At 44.3% G+C, this 17,314-nt stretch overlaps 1 protein-coding gene across 1 annotated transcript in view; it reads left to right on the forward strand.

Annotated features, from left to right (window-relative positions):
- Nucleotides 1–4,666, forward strand: part of AJAP1 (adherens junctions associated protein 1) — a 59,667-nt gene extending 55,001 nt beyond the window's left edge. Inside the window, exon 6 of the mRNA XM_058161377.1 lies at nucleotides 4,261–4,666. The gene's annotated coding sequence lies outside the window, so the exon portion shown is untranslated. The remainder of the gene's footprint in view (nucleotides 1–4,260) is intronic.
- Nucleotides 4,667–17,314: the final 12,648 nt, after the last annotated feature.

The raw sequence follows: 17,314 nt of genomic DNA on the forward strand, positions 1-17,314 counted from the left end.
GATTCTATCATTCCTTCCCATTCCCACCAATTCCCACCCTGCCTTTACTGGAGTTTGTGTCCTCCTCTTAGCAGAATAACATTGTCGGAAGGGACCTCGGAGGTCTTCTAGTCCAAACCCCGGTCAAGCAGGAGACCCTCCTCCCTTCACTTTCTATTATAATCCCCCTCCCCAGAATTCAACCCACATGGAGGCCAACCCGACCGTGACCCCCAAACCTTTACCTCCATGTTAATTGATTAAGCTTTCCTTTCCCTCCCTCTCTCTCTCTCTCTTTTCAGAGAGAAATCATCTATTTTAGGCTTTCCCAATGGGCACACGATGCCTATCCCTTCTTTCCCACTAGGGTTGAAATTGGTCACCAGCCGAGCAAGAATCAGGTTAAGCCGGTTTCAGAGGGATGTAAACAATGGTAGGGGGTTTAATTACCTTTCCTTTCCCCCTTTTTTAAACCCGCTGTTATTTAAATTGGTTCCTGATCACGGATTCTGAACACCTATTTTGTGGAAACCATGAATTCCTGAAAAGGAAGACGGGGATGGATCATAAACATCCACAAATATGGAGAGCTTTTGTGTCCCCCCCCCCCCCCGCACCTCCTTTGTCCGTCTGGGCTGCAGGGGAATGGAAACACAACATTAAATTGCACAGCGTGGTGTCAGGGACATGGATGAGGATAAAAAAAAGGAAATTTAACAGGCCTGTAGGTTGGCTTCCAGAAAGGAGGAGGAAGGGAGAGGGGAGAAGGAGAAGGAGAAAGAGAAAGAGAAAGAGAAAGAGAAAGAGAAAGAGAAAGAGAAAGAGAAAGAGAAAGAGAAAGAGGAGAAATGGTGAAGGAGAAGGGAGGGAGGGAGGGGAAGGAAGGAAGGAAGGAGAAGAGTGAGAGTGAAGGAAAGAAAGAAGGACGGTAGGAAGGAGAAAAGGAAGGTAGAAAAGAGAAAAGAGTGAAGGAAAGAAAGAAGGGAGGGAGGGGAAGGGAATGAAGGGACAAAAGACGGGAGGGAAGGAAGGAGGGAGGAAGGGAAGGATGAAAGGAAGGGACAAAAGTGGGGAAGGAAGGAGAAAAGAGTGTGAGGGAAGGAAGGAAGGAAAGAGAAAAGAGTGAGAGTGAAGGAAGGAAAAAAGGAAGGGGAGGAAGGAAGGAGGGAGGGAGGGAGGGAAGGATGGAAGAAAGGGACAAAAGTGGAGAAGGAAGGAGAAAAGAGCGAGAGTGAAGGAAGGAAGGAAGGAAAGAAGGAAGGAAGAAAGGAGAAAAAAGAGTAAAGGAAGGGTGAAGGAAGGAAGGAGATTGGAGGAAAGGAGGAAGGAGGGAAGCAAGATTGGAGAAAACAGTAGAGAAGGATGGATAAATGAATGGAAGGAAGATTAAATTTAAAGAATACATGAATAACTTCAGACTTTTGCCTCAACAGATAATTACAACCTTATTCTCTTTCGTAAATATTTTACAAATCCCCTCATCCTTTCATCTAGTTTGCATCTTTCAGTGGAACTTCTTCCCTCCAGATGTTCAAGAAGAGACTGGGCGGCCATTTGTCCGGCATGGGGTAGAGTCTCCTGCTTTAGAAGGGGGTTGGACTAGAAGACCTCTCAAGTCCCTTCCAACTCCGTTATCCCACGTTTGAGGAATTCTTAGCTCCCGGCTGGTCTCCCTCCGTGCGTGGTTGCAAAAGGAGACCATCGTGGCCCATGGATCGACAGAGGATCCACAACCACCTCGAAAATATTCCCACCACCATTGAGAAGCCTTAATTACAATTTTTAATTACAATCCCCCCCTCCCGTTAATTGCTATTTATGCAGGAGACAACGCTCGCCCAGCTATAATTCAAGGGGGTTATTTTCTGCCCACTCTCACTTTTGATCCAGAGATTTATTTTTACATTTTGGGGGGTGGAGAGGAAGAAGGGAAGGGATTGCATCCAAATTTGATCTTTTCCTACCTTCTTTTCTTTTGAGGTGACATGAAATGGCGAAAAATGGGGTGGTGCCTTTTCTTTCTTTCTCTCTCTCTCTCTCTCTCTCTCTTTTTCTTCTGTCCTTCCATTCCTCCTTTCTCTTTCTTTCTTTCTTTCTTTCTTTCTTTCTTTCTTTCTTTCTTTCTTTTTCTTTCTTTCTTATCCTTCCTTTCTTTTTCTCTCTCTCTTTCTTCCTTTTGTTCTTCTATCCATCCTTCCTTCCTTTCTCTCTCTCTTTCTCTTTCTTTTTCTTTCCTTCTCCCTCCCTCCCTTTTTCTTTTTCTCCTTTCCTTTCCTTACCTTTCCTTTCTCCTTTCTTTCTCCTTTCCTTTCTTCTCTCTCATTCCCCTTCTTCCCTTCCTCATTCTTTTTCTTCCTTTGTTCCCTTTTTCTTCCCTCCCTCCCCCTCCCCCTCCTCCTTCCTCTTCCTCTTCCTCTCCCTCTTCTTCTCATTCTCTTCCTTCTTTTCTTTCTTCTTCTTTCTTATTATATTAAAAATCTAAATGCATATAAATTAACTTTCCAAATTAAATTGTCAGATTATTATTATTTTTTTCTTTAATGCAGATGGGATGCAGGCTTACTGGGCAGGTGTTCTGATTTCTTAACAGATTTTAATTGCGCTTTAATTGTATTTTAATTGGCTCTGCAAATGTTTACGTTTCATTACCGCCGATTGCCTTCGCTGGATGCCATTGGTGGGAAAAAAAGGACATCCTTTAAGTAAAGTAAACTGAGGCCGAGTCTGCATCATCCACACAGCTACAAACTTTGACCCCCCGGGGGCTTCAGAAAAGAATTAAGGCCTAAATCTGCTTTTTCTTTTTGGTTTGGTTCTCTGTGTACCAGCATATAACGTTTGATGGCGACAAAAGGGTGAACTTTTAAGGGTTTGCTAATGATTCTGTCATTCATTTTATTTAAGCAATAAAATTGCTTAAAAGTTCTCAAATATAGGGGGTCCTTGACTTACGACCACAATGGAGCCCAAAATATCCATTGCTACACGAGACAGTTGTTTAAGGAGTTTTGTCCCATTTTATAACCATCCTTGCCACGGTTGTTAGAATAGAATAGAATAGAATAGAATAGAATAGAATAGAATAGAATAGAATAGAATAGAATAGAATAGAATAGAATAGAATAGACAGAGCTGGACGGGACCTTTGAGGTCTTCTAGTCCAACCCCCTGCTTAGGCAGGAAGCCCTACACCACTTCAGGCAAATGGTTATCCAACATCTTCTTTAAAGTTTCCAGTGTTGGAGCATTCACAACTTCTGCAGGCAAGTTGTCCCACTGATTAATTGTTCTAACTGTCAGGAAATTTCTCCGTAGTTCCAAGTTGCTTCTCTCCTTGATCAGTTTCCACCCATTGCTTCTTCTCCTACCTTCAGGTGCTTTGGAGAATAGCTTGACTCCCTCTTCTTTGGGGTAGCCCCTGAGATATTGGAAGACTGCTATCATGTCTCCCCTGGTCCTTCTTTTCATCAAACTAGGCATACCCGGTTCCTGCAACCGTTCTTCATCTGTTTTAGCCTCCAGTCCCCTAATCATCTTTGCTGCTCTTCTCTGCACTCTTTCTAGAGCCTCCGCATTTTTTTTACAATAAGGTGACCAAAACTGGATGCAGAATGCAGTTCAGTGAATCACTGCGGTTGCTAAGTTAGTCACACGGTTGTTAAGTGAATCTGGCTTCGCCCTTTGGCTTGGCTTTTCGCCAAAGGGAATCCTGTGACTCCAGAAGAGTGCGCAACCATCGCAAATAGGAGTCAGTTGCCAGGAATCTGAATTGTGTGACCCCAGGGATGTGGCAACAGTCAAGTGTGAAAAATGGCTGTAAGTCCCTTCCCCCCCCCCAGTTCTGTTGTAATTTCAAATGGTCGCTAAACAAATGGTCGTAAGTCAAGGATTACCTGCACAGCCTCGCATTTCTAGAAGCAATTAGAAAAACCTCGTATATTACTACGAAATGATGCACATTATAACATTTGTTTCTTTTCCTTTCCTTTCCTTTCCTCCCTTCCTTCTTCCTCCTTTCCTTCTCTCCTTCCTTCCTTCTTTCCTTTCCTTCCTTTCCCACTTTCTCCTTCCCTTCCCTTCCCTCTTCCTCCTTTTCTTTCTTTTCCTTTCCTTTCCTTTCCTTTCCTTTCCTCCCTTCCCTCTTCCTCCTTTCCTTCTCTCCTTCCTTCCTTCTTCCCTTTCCTTCCCTTCCTTTCCCACTTTCTCCTTCCCTTCCCTTCCCTCTTCCTCCTTTTCTTTCCTTTCCTTTCCTTTCCTTTCCTTTCCTTTTCTTCCCAACAGGATTCCATTGGTGAACCTGTAAAAAAAAAATCAAAAAATCCAAGCATTAAAACGAAGAGGGCGTACTTATAGCTAACATTTGTGTTTTACTGATGGAAGACTGAAAGCAATCAAATATATTTTTATATTTATACATATATATAAATATCTACACAAAAAGGGACTAGCTCCACCCTGAAATTTTCGAGGAACACACTATTTTTCACGCCAATGAGAGACCGACCAGAGGAAATTCAAGGGCGGAAATGAAGAAAACCTGACTCCAGAGGTGGACTTGTGGACTTGTGAACGTTGAACGTTGGAAGGGCAACCAATTTTTCTGAAACTGTGCCAATTCTAACCATTATGTGCCATGAACTGCCAGGAAAAAAAAAAAAAAGAGGACAAACTCGGAAAAACAAAACAAAACAATTTAAGGACACGTCAAAAACTTAGGACGGGTTGGGGCCGCGTCTTATCGTAAAGTCAGTATTTCTGGTTATTATACATATAATATATAAATATATATATATATATATATATATAGATCTATATATATATAAAAAAAACCGCAAACACATTTTGTATTGTAGCAAATTTTTGGAGAAAAAAAAAAAGCGATCTTAAATGTCTGGGGTTTTTTTAAACTAAGAAATGACTTATTATTGAGTTCTGTGATTTTTCCCTTGATCAGAGTCGATCCCGGACTTAAATAAATCAGTGTTTTTTACGCCGGAAATGTCGTTTATGCCAAGCCATAAATGTCGGTCTTCCTGGTTCCTTTACAGACGTATCCAGTGAGGATCTGGGTCCCAGGGTGTCACTATCTCTAAACCATCCGGGTTGGTTATGGTTTGTCGGTGATCACAATCGTGGCTGGATCTCAGCATCTCGTAAGCAGCCCTGAAGATCCGTAGCTGGTTTTAATAAAGGGAGTCCTCGACTTACAACTGTTTCATTTAGTGACCGTTCAAAGCTACAACAGCACTGCAAGAAGGAGCTTAGGGCTGTTTTTTGCACTTGTGACTGTTGCAGCATCCCCTCCCCCAGGGTCGCATGATCAAAATTCAGATGCTTGGCCACTGACTCGTAGTTATGACGGTTGCAGTGTCCTGGGGTCACATGATCCCCTTTTGAGACCTTCTGACAAGCAACGTCAATGGGGAAACCGGATTCACTTAACAGCCGTGCTGCTAACTTAACAACTGAAGTGATTTAATTAACAATGGTGGCAAGAGAGATGGTAAAATGAAGCAGACTTTTCCTTCCTTCCTTCCTTCCTTCCTTCCCCTCTTTTCCCTTTATCTCCTTCCTTCCTTCTGCAAAACCATCAGCTGAAATCGTGCCAGCCTGCTGTGGCAAGGATTGAGTAGCAAGGAGGCCCCAAGACATATTATTCAAGCTTCACGAACCTTTTTGCAGTCATATCATCTACGCGAAATCCCAACTCAGGCCCTAGGGCAAAGGATACAGAACATCAGAGTTGGAAGGGACCTTGGAGGTCCTCTAGTCTAGTCCACCCCCTCCTCTCGCATAAGCAGGAGACCCTAGACCATTCTATCAAGGCTCAGCACAATATGTATTGTTAACTGGGCTCACAGACCAGTGAGAGAGGCATCCTTGCAGACAAAGATAAATGCACTAAGTTTCCCCACGCCTAGTTTTCCCCAAATCCCAAAACACCCATTACACCTCCCAGAGGGGAGGGGGGGTTTGCCTGTTTTTCAGACACAGAGTTCGATACAACATTGGCTTAAAAGTAAAACATTTCTCTTTTTTATTGTCCCCAAGAAAACAATACCTAAATCAAGGCGCAGGGCCCAGTCGAGAGTCGGTGAGAAAAAAACAAACAAACCAGGATCGCCAAGAAAAGTTCAAACCAGGATTAATGCAGAGTTATTTATTCTGCAGGAATCAAGGAAGATGGGAAATTTTGCGGCAGGTCAAAATGGAGAGGCTCCATTTCAGAAATTCATCCTCTCTCCCAGGGGAGCGTTTTATTTAAAAAATCTTATTTTTCTTTAGAAGTTTTGGTAAAGGAAGACCAAAATCTCATTTTTCGGGAAGACAAGGGCTGGGCATGGAGGACTTAGTGACCTCAGTATTGTTGTCACTAACCAAGTCCATCTGCCTCCCTTCTCCCTATATTTTTAACAGATTTTGTCCCTTCTTGTTTTTTTTAAATCTATTTAAATTTAAAATCAATTTTACTGATTTCAGAGGCTAGGTTCCCTCCCATCTCCTCCTCCCCCCCCCCCATTAAATATTTCTAAGCTCCTTTATTGATGGAATTGTTGCTTTTAATTTTTGTAAGCTGTCTCGGGCCGTTAGGAGAAAAAAACATGGAGGTTGATTTATTTCCCTAAATAAAGACATTATACAGTCCAAATCTCCTGAAATGTTGAGAAGGGAGCTCCGTGCATGAAGCCGATTGTCAAGGTTCCAGAAAAACCCCTTCTGCATAAAAAAAAACTCAGAAGCCATTGTCTTTCAGAGTTCTTTACTAGCATGAGGAAACTGGCACACGATGAGTGAAATTCCAAAACTGAAACTTCCGGATTCTTTTCCCAGTTATACAAACCCCAAGAGTCCCACCCCCCTGACCCCTTTGCTGGTCACATGGTCCCACGTTCTCCCAGTTCATTCGAATATCTTCTCGCCACTCTTCCTGCAGATTTGAACACCATCCGACCTTGACCGCTTGAAGAATGCTACCATACCCCTCAGCCCCCCTTCTTCCCCTCAGGGGAAAAATGTGGCAGCGTCTGGAAACCTACGGCCTAGTAGCCTTAGTCTCCAAACGATTGTCTAGATCCACGGATATATATATATATATTTTAAAAAATCAATTTTCCATTTAAAAAAAAAAAGTCTTCTGAAACAAAGGTCAACCACAAGTCCCATCAATTCAAACCTGGTGGATAATGGGTGTTTGAATCTAATAAAGGTTGCATTGCTAATTTCTCTGAACATCGCCAGGAAGGTAAAAGGTACCGGTAAAGGTTCCCCTCACACATATGTGCTAGTCGTTCCCAACTCTAGGGGGTGGTGCTCATCTCCGTTTCAAAGCCGAAGAGCCAGTGCTGTCCGAAGACGTCGCCGTGGTCATGTGGCCGGCATGACTCAACACCAAAGGAGCACGGAACAGTTGCCTTCCCACCAAATGTGGTTCCCTATTTTTCTCCTTGCATTTATTTATGTGCTTTCGAACTGCTAGGTTGGCAGAAGCTGGGACAAGTCAAGGGAGCTCACCCCATTATGTGGCACTAGGGATTCAAACCACTGAACTGCTGACCTTTTGATCGACAAGCTCAGCATCTTAGCCACCGAGAAAAGCTCAGCACAAAGGACCCCCACAATTCTCCTCTTCCTCCTCCTCCTCCTCCTCCTCCTCCTGTCTTCTTTGCAAACCCCTCTCCCTTCTAGTACTGATGGTGTTACCTAGTTGGGTCGTGAAATGTCTGTGAGAAAACAAACAAACTAGAGATCACCAAGGACTCCACAGTCCAATGCTGTGCTGCAAATTTTCTCTTTTCAGACCAAGATGGCAGGCCCAACCAACCAACTGGAGAGAGAGAGAGAGGGAGGGAGGGAGGGAGGGAGAGAGAATATTAAAGATTTCTGCCAATTTGTCCATGTTGCAGATACGATGCAAGATGTAATAAAGTTTGCTAGAACTTGAGAGCTCACGATGTTCACCAACCATCTGTAGCCTTGAGCGTGGTTGGCAGCCCCTGTTTCCTGCAAGGAAAACGGCGCCCTTGAAAGCTGCTTTTGAGGAACCAAATACTTTGGCTGGTCAGTTTCCAGGATGTTCATTTTTCCCTCCCTCCTGATTCGCACACCACCTGCTTTCCCAATGCAGCATCTGCTGCGGCTAACTTTTTGTTTTTAATATCTCCGCCGGAGTGGAGAGGAAAGAAGCTAGCATAAGGCCCAGGAAACAGTTGCATTTATTTTTAAGAATGTTATTCGGTTTCAAAAAAAAAAAAATTAAAAGAGAATTATAACTCAAGGGGATGAGGAACAACAGGGAGAATGTTCTAAAGCGACGGGAAAAGCAAAAACACCAGAAATAACATTAGAAATAAGTTACTTTCAACTCTCCTCAATAGGGATACAATAAAGGATATATTTTGTTTTTATTTAACGAAAAAGGAGATGTGAAGTTAAAAATAGGGAAGAGATGCATGCTGAACAATCAGAGAATAGCAACAGTGTAGAATATCTTAGTTTCTTAAGCTAAAGAAAATGTATAACTCGTAAATGCATCATAATATCAGTTCTACAAATACACAACAGATTAATAAATATTTTCTTAATCAATATCTATAATAAATAGCTCAATTGGCCCAAAGTCACCCAGCTGGCTTTCATAGCTAAGACGAGACTAGAACTCCCCGACTCCTGGTTTTAGGCCACCACCTTAACCGCTACACCAAACTGGCCTTCTAGCCAGACTGGGCGGGGGGGGGGGGGGAGAGTGCTGGGAGGAGTTGCACACATGCGCCCACACCCATAATTCTATGTGCCCCACCCCCTACACATGCACATGTGACACCCCCCCCACGCCCCGCAGTCCCACTGCTTATGGCATGGTGGGCCAGGTAGGCCCGTTTTTCGCTCTCCCCAGGCTCCAGAGCCTCTCTAGGAGCCTGGGGAGGGCGAAAATGGCCTTCCCCACCCCTCGGAGGCCCTCCAGAGGCTGGAAACAGCCCGTCTGCCAAGTTCTGGTGGGCCCAGAAGGCCCAAAAATTAGCTGGCCAGTGGTATGTATGTGCGCCAGAGCTGAGCTCATGTGCCCACCGATATGGCTCCGTGTGTCACCTGTGGCACGCATCATGGATCTAGCCTTTTTTTGAAGAAAAAAAATAGGACAGATTACAGCAAACTCAATCGTTGGCTTCACCAAGCTTCACTAGGAAGCTTCATCCTGAGTGGACGGTTTCTTCTCCGCAGGAGCTCAGCGGACAAAAGTGCAGATGTAAGACCCTGAAAAGGAGGAATAATCAGAATAGCCCGCCCGCCCAAAAAAAATGAGTAGAAGAAGCTGGTTTTGGAGGAAGCTTCAGAAAGATAGAAAAGTCCATAAGTGCTGTTGTGAAGTGTATGATGGATGAAGGGAGAAGGGAGAAGGTCCAATGCTAAGGGTCAAGATGGCAAATTGGGACCTCAATCGATGGGGTCAGAAGGTCCTTGTTCCCAAAGTCCATCCATCTACATCACCAGGAAGAGGGTGGCTTGTCTCCAAGAATACACTTGGCAGGAACTTGTAGACTCTTGTAGGCCACTGAGGAGACTGACTGATGAGAACGTAGAAGAACATGAGTTTTATTCTAGCCAAATGTTCAACCTTATAAACATTAGACATTCCTTCCCATTCTTTTCTTTCTCTCTCTCTTTCGGTCCACCCAAACAGACACCAACACATGTAGAGTGGACTTCCTCGGACGTGTTTTAAGAGCTGGTGGCCCCTCATCTTGTTCCCAAGAGTTCACAAGAGGATAGAGCAGATATGATCTCTTATGGAGGTACCTCAAAGACAAAAGAAGCTGTGAGGACAACCCACCCAAGGTTTATCAGGATGTGCCTTCCAGAGAAGAGGAGGTAGAACTTTTCAAGGTGGAGATCTTCTTTAGTGGACGAGTGAAGACCTTCTCTTTCCTTCTCAAAGCCTCGCTCCGAAGATCTGCAGCCAAAACACAACTCAGAGATTTTAAAAGGCTAATTCCGTTCCTCTCTAATTATAATCCGTTCTCCAGATGGTGTTCTTCCACCGGTAGAGCAGCCAGGCGTTTGCTCCCACAGAGGCCTCAGGGACTTCCTTTGAGTGCCTACACACACATGTGCACCGCCCACAAGCCCATAGCAACTTGTCTCCAAAAAGACTTCCTTCAGTTTCAATAGGGTGTTTCTCCCGTCAAGAAGACCCAGGCTATGGAGACGTCCTCCAGATGTCTCACCAGTGTTACGGTGCCCCTCAAGGAAGGACAGCAGGTTGCTTCTTCCTTCCATGCATTCAATCTTTCACCATTGGTCTGGAAGTCAGCAAAAAGATTGTTGCTCACTCATCCCTTAAATGCTGTTAAGGAAAGGGAATGGTCCAACGACGCAACATGGAATAGACCACAGGGCTCCAATTCACTCTTGGTTGTCCTGAGTTCCAGTTCTACCACTTTTCCCACCATGTAACGCTCTCCTTCCCCTACAGGCCTTGGCCAGATCCTTAAGGAGCTCTTGGGAAGCCATGCCAAAAATTCTTTTTGATATGATTGACATTCTCTAAGCTTGTCAACCATCCCAAGATTAATTATTGGGGGTTTTTTAATCGACATGCGAGATGGACTGGAAGAATCAATGTGTATTTACGGCCTACAGATCAGAGGAAGCCTCTCTCATCTCCCAAGAGGCTGAGACAATTCTCTTTCCTTCCCCATTTCCTTAATGAAACAATTAACAAAACAATGCCATATAGACAAGAGAAACAAATATCTATAACCTCGTTTAATTAGATTATCTCAAAAGCTGGACTCGGATGGCAAGCCACCGTTAACGCCTTCCTTGCTTATCCGGAATAGGTTTAAATCAGGTGAAATCAACACCATTCTTTCTCGAACGGACTCACAAATATCCCCCCAACATATTTAGAATGCAGAATAAGGAGAGCTGGAAGGGACCTTGGAGATCATCTAGTCCAACCTTGCTCATTCGGTTCGGACAAATGGCTGTCCTGTTTCTTAAAGTCTCCTGCTTGAGCAGCGGGTTGGATTAGAAGACCTTCAAGGTCCCCTGTTCTATGAAAACGTCAAGGTAATTTTGTAGAGAAGATGCCGTCTTGTCTGCGAGACATTGGGCAGCCTTCTTCATTTCTCCCTGCTCTGGTGTGTGTGTTTGTGTGTGTGTGTTTCCAAGTGTGGCCACCAGAAAAACCCAGATTTACACCCAGGCTACGTAATATTGGCTGTTTTATTTGCAATTAGTTTTATCATCCCTGGCATGGATTTGTCCTTTTCTAAAGACAACAGCTTAATCAATAATGCCTTTTATGGACATAGCCACACTTCATAAACCAGCTGAGCATGTCCACTCAAATCCACCTCTGGCGAAAATCTGGGTTTTGAAACCAATTCGTGCCTGCTTGAAGAGCGAGAGATAAACAACAAATATATATATATATATATATATGAATTTATCTGACCAAGAAAATACATCGGGACGTTTATCGTATTAATAACTTGGTTCCCACCAAGATGTGACTTTGGGATCAAATGTATAATTATAAAGTGCTACCTTGTCCACACCAAGTTAAATCCGTTTTGTTTCACTTCGTGAATTTTTTAATAGAAGCGCAATCTGTTAGGACGATCTTCCCACCCATACATAAAAAAGAATTTCATTTGAGGCCGGAAGGATGGCAGCTTTGATGGAAGCCGGCATCTGATTTCATTGTCAAGGTGCCAATATTGCGAAGTCATTGTGTTCCTGAGGATTGCATATTTCTGAAGAAGGATGCAAAAAAGAGGAGAGAAACAGAGAAAAAGGAAGAAAGAGATTTAGTTAACTCTTCAGATAGCTCTCCGGCAACTCTGTTTACTGGGAGACATTCTTGGCAGGATAGATATGGGTTCCAAGAATAGCTACAGGTCCACCATGAAGAATATCTACAGGGCACCATGAGGAACATCTACAGGTCTATCATGAAGAATAACTACAGGTCTACCATGAAGAACATCTACAGATCCAACATGAAGAATATCTACAGGTCTACCAAAAAAAAAAAAAACCATCTACAGAGCACCATGAGGACCATGTACAGGTCCACCATAAAGAATATCCACAGGGCACCATGAGGAACATCTACAGGTCTACCATGAAGAACATCTACAGATCCATCATGAAGAATATCTACAGGTCCTCCACAGAGAATATCTACAGGGCACCATGAGGAACATGTACAGGTCCACCATGAAGATCATCTAAGGTCCACCGTGAAGAATATTCCAGGCATCTGGTGGATAAAGTTATTGAGATCTGCTCTAGGTTACACTCCAGCCTGGAGTAGATAGAAGACTGTTTGTTGTAATACCATCACTGAAGTGAACCTTAGAGAAGATAAATCAGAATTTGAACTTGAAATAGAACTTCTGGAGGCATTAGATGACCTTCAAGTTCCCTTTCAATCCTTCTGTTCAGCAAGTCCACGTTGTTCAAATGTTTGACCCAATTACGCTTGTGGTGCGACTACAGTCGAAGTCAGAAAATTTGACGTCCTTAATTGACTTTGTTCCACAGCTCCACCTCTTCCTCTTCATTCAATATTTCTTATCAAAGGCAATTAAACATCCTCTCTATTTGCAATATCCAGAAGGGGGTTAAAAAATCCTGGATCTGTGAATCGATTCTCCGGTGGAAGAAAAGAATTAAAGGCCCTGCAGAGACCAGCCGCTTGCCTGAAATCCTCGTCATCAAGATCACTTGATAAATCGATACTCTGCTCAGAAGCTAACAAAAGAAGATAGGGGAGGAATCAAACTAATTACTAGGAAAGCCATCGGTAACCCCACGATGAAGTACTGACATCTTATCATCATCTCTGACTGGAGTTCGGAAGAAATCCTGTTAATTAATTCCAAGTGAGGTAAAAAAATGTCGAACATTATGGACCGGTTTCGCATTCAGGACCTCAAAATCTGTTCTTCAGGAGAAGGAGCACCATAAAGGGAGGAGGAGGAAGAGGAGGAGGAGGAAAAAGAGAAGAAGGAAGGAGAGAGTAGGGGAGAAGGAGAGAAGGAGAGAGAAGAAAAAGGAGAAGGGGAGGAGGAGGTGGTGTTGGTGGAGAAGAATTGGAAGGGGGCTTGGAGGTTTTCTAATCCTACCCCCTGCTCAAACAGAAGGCCCTATTTCCATCCCAGAGAAATGAATGTCCAATCTTTTCTTAAAGTCCTACAACGATGGAGCACCCACAACATCTGGAGGCAAGTGAAAGAACACTGAGAAGTTCCTGGGAAGGAAAGAGATTATTTTCATGGAGAAGAAGCCATTCTTGGAGCTTGCGGTCTGAGAAAGTCAAGGAACGGTTGATGGGTAAGACGCGTCTCTAGCTGCTGAGCTAGATGGTGACTCAGTCGCTCTATCTAATCTTCAGTGACTCGGTTGTTCCTTTTCAGGCTTTCGTATCCCAGGAGGTTGGAAGCAGGCGGAAGGGAAGTAAACATAAAATGTAAATAATGGAGCTTAAGATAATTGAAGTGGATCCTTTCCAGCAGTGAAGGAGGGCATGGCTTGCTCAGCGCCAACAGCACTGTACATAAATAGGCCAACTCTGCTCTTCTGAGCAGATGCTTCCAACGTGGTTGACCATGGCATCTTCTCTGGACCTTCCACGAATGAGTTCTCCAACATGGATTGACGGCATTGACTTTCTATCTTCTCTGCAATCTTGGAATTGAGCCATCAGGAAGTCCTTGAGATGGAGGAACTACAGGTTCACATGATCTCCAGCAACCTCTGGGTGAAATGGACGGATGGAAGCAGAATTCCAGTCTCTTCTTGAAAACTGTTCCCTTAAAAAGCAGGAAGCAGAGTTTTGGTTCTGGCAAAACCTCTTTTATTTACACAACTGTGAATTCCTTTCATTCACAGTCAGCAAGGCCTGTCCAAACAGTTTTTCAAAGGAATATTTATCAACACAGACTTTATCTGGCTTGACAAGCTGCCACATAACCTGTTTCCAAATGCGGTACAAGGCAAAACTTGGCGCAGAGTCTCTTAGAGTCAGGAACAGAACATTCCACTCTTGAAACAATCAACTGACCGAATTGTCTCCTGCAAAAGCTCCTCCCCAACCTCCTCACTTTCTGACTCTGCTGCCAGCTCGGCTAGCGGCCAGCGGGCCACAACAAAAACCTCCAGTGATGGAACACCCACAACTTCTGGAGGTAAGCCGTTCCACTGATTAACTCTCCTCAAATGCTCTACTAACCTTCACCTGCCCACAAATCCTGAGAGGTGACCTATTTCTGGATGGGGCTCCAGTTCCCATCTTTCATCCAGAAAAGCAACTTCAGTAGATGTTCTAGCACTGCCCTACTTCTCCAGGTTCTTGGCGGTGAGGAACCCTGTTCGAGAAAGATCTAGTGAAAAGAGAAGATGACTCAAGAGGAAGGAAACGGCTTTCTATGAATAATAACCAAGCAGAAGGTAGATATGAGGAGCACTGCTGGGTGTGTGAACTTCGTATCTGCTTCAAAACTCTTGAAGAAACTCCAAGGACTTCTTAAATCAACAGCTCCAAGGACAAGTGTCATGTCAGAGATATTTGCCCAGCTCTGAACACAAATTCTTCTCCAGTGGACACACAAACACACACACACACACACACACCTTCCACACGCCTGTTCCACACCAGCTGCTTCCCCTGGTTGGAAGAGGGATGGGCGATGGCACTAGCTGGAAATCAAATTAACGTTTCACAATGGCAGCTGTAGCTCAGTGGAGGAGACTCAGCTGCCACCTGGCACATGTCCATCAGAGGACACCTTCCAAGCCTGAAAGAATAGCCGGTGATGGATGGGCTTGTTTGTCATTCGAGGAGACAAACTCGGCTTTGATGAGACAGGGGGGGAAAAGAAAGGAAGGAAGAACAAAGAGAAAAACGGGGAGCTGGAAGCAGGAGATATGGCGGTTGTCCACCACCAGAGAAAAACCTCCTTCCAAGCTAGAGATGTGCGAAAGACAGATTTGTTTCCCAAGGGAACACTTCCTTATCAAGTCACTTATTTCGAACGTGTTATGGGCACTGCTCCACCAGTAGAGGGAATTGCTGAGGGCTTTGGGAGGCCCAACCCAGGACAAGGCCAGAGATCAGCAGGAAAGGACAGCTCAGAGCTTGAGAGGTTTTATGGTGTCAAATTCTATATCGGGCAAGAGCTGCCTGGAGGCAGAAGATTCTCCTTTGTCCAAAAATGTCAGATACTCAAAGCCTAGAGGAACCTAAAGGGACCTTCCCTGCTTCCCAAATAATTTCCCCCCCCCCAAAAAAAATGCACTTCTGTACAAGAAGAACAAAGACCTATCAATCCTCAATCTGTCCATATTTATGACCCAGCTCTGCTCAAATCACAGGAATGTCGACGTGCTGTGGACACTCCTCTTTGAGTGTCCACAGCATGTGGTCCATAAGATGAACCTGGTGGCCTTCACGTTGGGATGGAAGCTCCAAGCATGATGCCCAGCTTCAGACAAGCTGCGGTGGCCACCATCTTGAGATCTTCTCTCACACCAGCCATCTGTTCTGCTTGGCAGCTTCTTCTGCTCTTCTACTCCACGTAACTCTCTGCAATTGCTGTCAACTCGCATTTTGTTTGCTTGTATCATGAGATGCCAACCCTTGATACCAGCTTTGGTCTCCACAACATAAAAAAAGATGTTGCGTCTTTAGAAAAGAGTGCAGAGAAGAGCAACTAAGATCATCATCTTAGTTGGGGACTGGAGTTGGGGACTGGAGGCTAAAACATACGAAGAACAGTTGCAGGAACTGGGTAGGTCTAGTTTAATGAAAAGAAGGACCAGGGGAGACATGATAGCAGTCTTCCAATATTTGAGGGGTGCCACAGAGAAGAGGGGGTCCATTTGTTCTCCAACTCACCTGAAGGAAGGACAAGAAGCAACGGATGGAAACTCATCAAGGAGAGGAGCAACCTGGAACTAATTTCCTGACAGTTGGAACAAATAACTCGCCTTTAAAAGTTGTGGCTGCTCCATCACTGGAGGTTTTAAAGAAGAGACTGGACAGCCATTTGTCCAGGATGGTAGATGGTCTCCTGCTTGAACAGGGGGTTGGACTAGAAGACCTCCAGGGTCCCTTCCAACTCTGTTATTCAATTAATCAGTGGAACGGCTTATCTCCAGAAGTTATGGGTGGAGACCGGACAACCATTGATAAGGATAGTAAAGGGTCTCCTGCTGGAGCAGGGGTTGGACTAGAAGACCTCCAAGGTCCCTTCCATTCCTATTATTCTGGAGAACAAATGGTTGTCAAGGCCCAGCACAAGTCACATCTAACGGTTTTCTGACTCTGGCAAAGTTGTTGGGGATTTGTTTAGTTCCTTCAAACAAAAGTAGGCTAGGAATAATTGCATTTGTCATGAAGGCCTGGTGGGAGGGGAAGAGAGCGAAACGGCACAAAATTAATATTGATTCCAATTAAGCCGTTTATCTCCCCGTGTTTTCCAACCGCACATCAAATGCGAAGGTGCGCGCAAATGCGAGGCCGTGGCGAACCACATTATCTTCCGAAGCCTTTTTTTTCCCCTTTTACGGGGCCGTCCTATTTATTTAGCACGCGTCGCACAAAATAACACAACGCGCCCCCCCCACTTCCCCTGGCACCCAGCTGGCAGGTTGTCACAGCTCCGACGAGAAAAGGAACGGAGGTCTTCGACCGGCGTTAAACGAGGCTGGAGGGTTTTTTTTTTGCAATCGTGCACAACATGGTTGCACAAGCATCCTTTTTTTTTTTTTTTAAGTTGCTGAGGTATTCTCTTCATAACCCACAAAAAGGAAGTCCTCGACTTACGACAGGTCTAAGGCAGGAGGCAGGAGATGTCCTGTCCACATCCCCACACACACACAAAACCCTATTCCCCGTCTCCATTCTCCACTGTTTCTTCTCAATGATTTCTTCTGCAACTTGTTCAAACACAACATTTCTCTTTTGGAAGAAAAAAAGAAAAACCAGCCAAATTCTTTGAACATTCATTCTCACCTGAAGGCAGGCATGCTACGTTGAAAAATTGTAGGGGTGGGTGGGAGGAAAATACGGGTTTGAACTCTTTTCTTTTCCATCCCCTTTTTGTTTAAAGTTTTTTATTTTTTTATTTTTTCTATTTTTAAAGTTAACTTCGGTAACTACAAGAAACTACAAGAAGGTCCCCTTCCTTTGCTTCCTTTGCCTGACTTTGGGGTGGAAAATGTTCCTTTTTGACAGATGGAGAAGACAACCCATTTCAAACATCCCAACTTGCAAAATTTGCACCTTATTCAAGTTGTGTCCCCAAGAGCCAAAGGTTGCAGA

This window comes from Ahaetulla prasina, chromosome 18 (assembly GCF_028640845.1).
Source record: "Ahaetulla prasina isolate Xishuangbanna chromosome 18, ASM2864084v1, whole genome shotgun sequence".
NCBI lineage: Eukaryota > Metazoa > Chordata > Lepidosauria > Squamata > Colubridae > Ahaetulla > Ahaetulla prasina.